This window comes from Rhagoletis zephyria, unplaced genomic scaffold, assembly GCF_001687245.7.
Source record: "Rhagoletis zephyria isolate East Lansing unplaced genomic scaffold, Rhagoletis_zephyria_1.1 Rzeph_scaffold_04234, whole genome shotgun sequence".
In the NCBI taxonomy this organism is placed as follows: domain Eukaryota; kingdom Metazoa; phylum Arthropoda; class Insecta; order Diptera; family Tephritidae; genus Rhagoletis; species Rhagoletis zephyria.
In genome coordinates, this window is record NW_016161317.1 from 32,306 (window position 1) to 39,350 (window position 7,045).

Genomic DNA, 7,045 nt, shown 5'->3' on the forward strand with positions numbered 1-7,045 from the left:
ATATCTCAATTCTATCGACTAGGTGTATGGTGTCAAGTTAGCACTACATACCATTTTTTCTTAAAAAACGAGAGCTACAAATTTTTTCTTTCCACAACAAATTTACAACAAAAACACTACAATTAATGCCGTAGTTAACTTTTCCAATTTCGAAAAGTGTAGTGCTAACTTGACACACGTCAGAAAAGTAGTAGACTCTAGGTTCTCTTAGCAATACATTTCCCTGAAAATCAAGTCATGGTTACAGAACAACAGAATGTTTCAACCACAGTTTTCTGGTACAAAAGGTTTGCTGCCAGAACTCTTATTGCCAGCCTACCTAGAGTTGAGTGAGACTGGGTGCTTTTTTCGCTTAGAGGGGCTGCAGGTGGGCAAGTTTTATGTTATGGATCCAAATCGACTATACCTTCTTATGCTGTGATTTGAAACTATTTTGTGTCTGGCCAATAGTATAGTGTTCGGTTAATATTCCTACACCCGCCCGATAAAAAAAATAAGTTTTTCATTCGCTTTTCATGTGGAACTTTAGAAAACCCCTTTTTTTATTGCTTCCATTTTATCCTGAGCCTGCTTCTATTTTTATACATTCGACATGCCGTCGCTAAACGAGATGACTCCATTCAACTCTGCGGCATTTCTGCAGTGTAACGCCACCTCTCGGCGCTTATTATTATCCTGCCCAAGTGTCGATTCCATTGTTCTACTTGATTGCTTGTGAATTGTGTTCAGGCACATTCTCACCAGCTGCCAAGTGGTGGGCTGTCATTCTCAAGTGCAATATTCCAACTTTGCGGCATTTTTCATTTAATAAAATGTCTTTCTCATTGCTGCTGCAGGCTGAGGTTCGACGCTTCTCTTTTAAGTGCAGCGATAAAACGGAACGGTAGACAAAATGAGGATATGTGTGCACATTCCGCTCAGAGATGATATTCGTTCTTATATGTACATATGTAAATACATACATATGTATGTACGGGTGTATCCGAAAAAAATTATTATAAAATAATGATGAGGCATACGTGTTATACTTCCCTTATGCCTGTTGGAGTGTGTAAGAATTCTTGAGGGTTGCTTTTTAGCAAACTCCTACTGGCGGCGGTTTCAAGGATTTGCCATTAGATTTCTGTTAATTTTACTGAAATTGAAAACGTTTTGTTTGATGGCACTTGAGTAAAGTGTGAATTAGCAAATGTCAAATGAGTTTGTATGGGAATGAGCTAAAATGGCAAATAGGCAAACACGTCTGAAGAAATGAGGCAATATGCCTATAAGAGGCAGTAATTTCCAAAGTTTACTAGAGAAACTATTGAATGCGTAAATGTACTGCTTGAGCTTTGACATTTTGAGCATTTGATTTGGATGTTTATTGAAACTATCCCAAAAATTTTTTTTAAGCCGTATATATTAAACACACTCATCTTTAATGATAGCATTTCCATTAAAATACTCTTCTTTATATTTTTGCAGAACAGTCTAACCAATTAACTGCAATCTTTCTGAGCATATTCGAAAAAGAGTCAAATAGACAGATCCTTAATATGGCAGGGTTAAAGAATTTTACGAAAAATTGCTCTCTAAATCATAACATAATTTGTGTGATAAGTACATGGATAAATATATCGATAAGTATATGGATGAATATATCGATAAGTATATGGATAAATACATCGATAAGTATATGGATAAATATATCGATACGTATAGATATCGATAAAAATCGTTATCCAAACATATTCATGATGTGATTATCAGTATGCTGATCGAAATTGCTGTCGATGCTATTTCCATTTCGTTGTCGACATATTTTTGGTCTCCAATACATACATATATTTAACCCTCTACTGTATGAATTATGAAGGAGATGATTAAACAATACTTAACTGTGAAAAACGCGATATTGACGTATCAATAAACCTATGTATAGCGAAAGAAAAAACGTCTCCAAGTCATTTATTCTAAATTTTATCTGGACAAGAAATATTCCATAAAATATTTACACCTCAATATCTTTTTGGTGTGAAATATATATTTTTACATTCTTTATCGAAAAAAAGAAGACACCAATTTTTTTATTTAGTCATGATATTCGAAAATCTCAAACAAAAATTCCCGAAATTGTTTGCAGTTAATAAGCTATTTATCTGAGAAATCAGTTAAGGTGTCAAAATGTGCGTAATTAATTCCATGAGAGTGTAAGATAGATTAAAATAAAAAAATTGTTTGCCTTAAGGAAACTTGACTCAAAAAATTCCTTAGCCATTTTTTGTACGTCATTTTATATGGAGTTTTTCTTTTTCTTGAGAGCTACATACTAGTCTATAGGTACGGTGATAACCGTCCTGTATTTTACGGGACAGTCCTGGTTTTTGACCCATTGTCCTGGTAATTTACTTATCTTATACTTCTTTTAATGTCCTGTAATTGTCTCGTATTCGGTGTTTGGTATTTCGAAGCTTTAACCTCTCATTAAAATGGCATGCCTATAAGCCAGTTTTAAGGGATATTGGTATATGATTGAAATTTTCTCCATAAGTAATTTTCTCCATAAACAGGGCATGTAACTTTGACACGATAGTCGTTCAAACGATACTGGCAAAACGATGTCGTCGAAACACTAATTCATGTTGTCTGTTGTGAAAGTGGGAAAATCGGCAGTTTTTTACAACAAACACCGTAATGGCGCCCTTTCGCACAAACGCACAGCAAAGCAACAACACAAACGCTTAGTTTTGTCTTTCGCATTTTTGCATCAAATAGTGAACTCTACGTATAATTTTTTTGCCAAACTTCGATATTTGAAATTTTAATAAATGAAAGATTTTGAAACATTTTTATCTCTATTCTTATACTTTATTGCTATAAGGTAGCTAAGCAAAGGTGGGTCTAGCGGGCTCCAAAATATATGTGAATACATTTTTTAAAGTTTGCATTGATAGTGCTTCAGCTGGAAGATGTGAAGGCTAAGAAATGTGAAGAGAACATGATGGATATTCTCTTTACAATAACGGGCGCTTAGTTATAGGATGGAGCGAGAAATGTTGAAGATAAAATAACAGTCGTTTAAAATATTAGCGAAATTTAAAGCATATTTGAATGTTTGCGATACTTTCGAAGAACATTTCTGTTAAAAAATGTATGCATCTTTTAAGGCATCTTCTAAAAGGACGATGCGGTACTTTGTAAAAAGACAATTTTTTGCTGTTGATAGAGAGAGAGAGAGAAAACTCTTAGTAAACACCCAAAATAAAAGTAAAATCCCATAAGATACATAGGTCGTGTCAGCTGACATAGCATCGTAATTTTCATGAAGCAAGACAATCGAAAACACGATATCGTCATACGTGATTCATGCCCAGTTTTGTAGCTCATTAAAATTGAGTATAATAAAGTGCAAGTGGAAAATGCTGCTCTTTTGCTTCTCTTTAAAAAATTGTCGAATATACTTTGTGTGAAAAGATGCGTAACACCGGCAACAAAAAAAAAAAACAATCAAAAAATTAACGGTAAGTCCCGTCGACTGCACTTTGCACTTTACTACACTAAAATTTCACGATTTTTTTAAACAAATTTTGCGGGGTAAAAATTTCGAGAGAAATATCTTACACATTTTTTATGTTACTATAAGGATGCTGTTTAAGATCTGTAAGTTTTTGTGAAAAGAATTTGGAAAATTATATTTTGTCCCGTATTCGGCTCCCATAAATATGGTCACCGTAATCTATAGGGTTAACGATATTCACATCGAAATTACTATAAACAGATATCGCCGATTTTATACAAGACGACTAATGAGAACCATAATTCATAAAAAAGCAAAAATGATTGCATTTCGTTTAATTATCGTTTAAATCATCGATGCCGTTAAAATTGAATTAGCACCAAATTATAAGAATTTCATGCTCGTACGATTCAAAATAACCATATTTCTCTCCCACAGTAAGTGTCACATCAATAGAGCATATGCTTGTACATAAATAACTGTAAAACAAGAGTAAATAAAATAAGTGTAACGTCGAAAAAAAAATCATGTGATGTGGTCATAAAAGGGTTTACATGTGTTTATTATCAATTAAGCAAGTGTCACAGCACACCCAAGGCGATGAAGGAGCCGATAAAAATTGATACGCTCTACATGCTACCTACAACACCCTCAATGGTTTGCACATGGTTTGCAGTGTGCTTCGTGGCTGCTGTTGTGTGAGTGCGTGTCCAAATCCCATCGCGTGTCAGGACAGTGATCGATGAGCAATTGAAAGAGAATAGCAAAATAGTCACTTAAATAATTGAATAAAATCGGTGGAAAATAGAAAAGTAAAGTGAGCGCAAAGGTTGTCTACTTATGAGAATTGTGATGCCCTTCAATCGCCACGCAGCAGCAATTAAGTAACAAAAAAAAAAAACAATAATAAATTTTATAAAATAATATTCGCCATGTCAATGCGTAGCAATAAGCTGAACTCCTCGCAGTCAGCCTATCAGCCGGCGCCACAATCGCCACAGCTGCAATACCATTTGCCGCATCATCAGCATCAGCAACAGCTGTTACAACAGCTGCAGCAACAACACAAATTCCAACAACAGCAACAGCAATTATCACAATCGCCACCGAGCGTTTCGCAGCAGCAGCAGCAGCAGCACCAACAACTTCAGCACCAGCATCAGCAGCAGCAGCAACAACAACAAATTATCAATGCTGCTGCCACCGCTACCAACAGTCGCAACAACTTGGCCACCCTAGTTGCGGCCATCAACAATGAGAACAGCTATCAGTTATCAGCGGCAGCGAGCAATTCGCAAGCCATAAATGTCACATCGCCACCCTCATACTCAGCTGCCATAGCGGCTGGCAATAGCGGAATTGGCGGTGGCGGTGGCGGGGGCGGTGTAGGTGTTGGTGTTGCGGGCGGCGGTAGCCTCAGCGCTCCCATACTAGAGGGTCATAAAACGAATGCTTCACCATTCCAATTTTTAAATCACTATCAGGCACAGGATCTCGCAAATATGCCAAATTCACAGTTGATGGTTGATGGCGGCGTCGGCGGTGAGGAGGATGTGGAGGAATTGGATCCGCAGCAGCAGTTATGTGTAGTTGCTAAAATGCAAAAATCTGTGACCATTACCGTTACACCGCAGCGCAGCAACTCGATGGACTATTTAAATTTCGAGGAGAAACGTCAGTTGATTGCTTCGTCGTTGTCACTATCGGATATTTTGCATTGTAATCCAGCTGCGGCTGGCAAGGAGGCGGCTGCCAATGCTAATGGTGAGTTATATTTTCAATTTTTTTTTATTTATTTATTTTTTAAAAGGCGTCAGCCAAGCCACATTTTTGTAGACATAACCAAGGCCATGTAGATTGTAATTAACTTAGAAAAAATTGTCGACTAATGCCCTTTGGCGTATGGAGCAGATATGTAGCCATTAATTACAATTTCCAGCCATTCAATAGCGTTTATCATTCATTTCTTAAAGTCTTTTGTTGAAGTTCTTTTATCAGAAGGGCTGCTGTGAGTAATGTGCCGATGACAATGACAATACAGAACTTGGCAATGATGCGATCGAATAAACAGTGTTGTTTTTTTTTTGTCACATTTGTGCAGGAAATCCAACTTTTGCTGGAGTAAATACATCCTTTGTGTCACTGGCTCAGCTTAATTTATCCAACAACGCTTTGTATGCACCGCGCAATTTCTCTTTTTCTATTCTCAACGGCACAAAAAGTGCAGCGACAGATACTTCGCTACTTTGCGAGGTTGTGAATCGGTGGCAAAGATTTAGAGACAGAATGAAGCAATAAAAGATAGTCTGTAAAAGAAAAAATTGTATTTGTTCACTAAAGTGTACATACAATGAAAATGGGTTCTCCTTCTTCATGCGTAAATTTTATAACTCCCACCAACATATTTTGGCTCAATTGAAAGTTATTGGTGAGCTGAATTCGCGTTTTTTTCATGAAAAATATATACATAAATTTTCTATCGAGAAAGATTGTAAAATTGAAATATTTGTAAGAGATCTGCATTAATATTTTTTTTTTAAATTTCCGCGATATGCTGAACATAATGTTTTTCCGGCAATTCCATAAAAGAGATGGGTTTCGTGTTACACCGTGCGTCAAAAAACCCAAAAAAACTCAAAACACAGAAAAAATAATTTACTCACGATACTAGGGGCCTAATGTAGTAAAACTGCGTTTCTAATTCAAAAAAATATAAAAATTCAGTGCAGCGCAGAATAACAATATGGACATCAAATCAAAGATCTTTGTCAAATAAAAGAAGGACTTTGAAACTTCAAAAGAATGATTAGCTCAAAATATGGCTAACAAATCAAAGAAAAAGTTCTGTAGAATTGGAAAACACCAAATTTTTTCTGCATAAGGACGAATGGGCACGGAAATGGCTTTTTAATTGCTTTTCTTTGACACAATAAAGATAAACAGACGAAATTCGAGGATAAAAAAATATATATATTTTTTTTTGTTTCGCAAGGACGAATAGGGATTGTGAATAACTCAGTGAGAGGGGAGACCAGTATGTTTGCATCTATACAAAAGAAAAATTTATTTGGTAAAAAAGTAATGGGTAGGCACTGTGGCCAATGCTATCCATCTGTTGCCATCTCTGCATGGTTATAAGCCAGGGAGCGTCCGCAATAAACTCCGGAAGCACTACATATTTCGTTGTCGATATTTTTTCCTCGCCGATATTATTTTAATTGTCGAAGTTTTTTTTCGATATTCTTTGTCATAGTGGATATTTTTTTCCTTGTCGACATTTTTTTCGTAGTCGATATTTTTCGTGTTGATATATTTTCCTTCTCGGTATTATTTACTTGTCCTCGATAATGTTTTTCGCTGTCGATATTTTTTTCCTTGTCGATATTTTTTTCCTTGTCGATATTTTTTTCCTTGTCGATATTTTTTTCCTTGTCGATATTTTTTTTCGGTGCCGATATTTTTTTCGTTGCCGATATTTTTTTCCTTGTCGATACTTTTTTCGTTGTCGATATTTTTTTCGTTGTCGATATTTTTTTCGTTGTCGAT

The 7,045-nt window shown here is 35.9% G+C and overlaps 1 long non-coding RNA gene across 1 annotated transcript in view; it reads left to right on the forward strand.

Moving 5' to 3' along the window:
- LOC108370443 (uncharacterized) overlaps window positions 1-4,400 on the forward strand; it is a 22,552-nt gene extending 18,152 nt beyond the window's left edge. Inside the window, exon 2 of the long non-coding RNA XR_001848635.1 lies at window positions 3,938-4,400. This is a non-coding gene — a long non-coding RNA (uncharacterized LOC108370443). The remainder of the gene's footprint in view (window positions 1-3,937) is intronic.
- The last annotated feature ends 2,645 nt before the right edge of the window (window positions 4,401-7,045 follow it).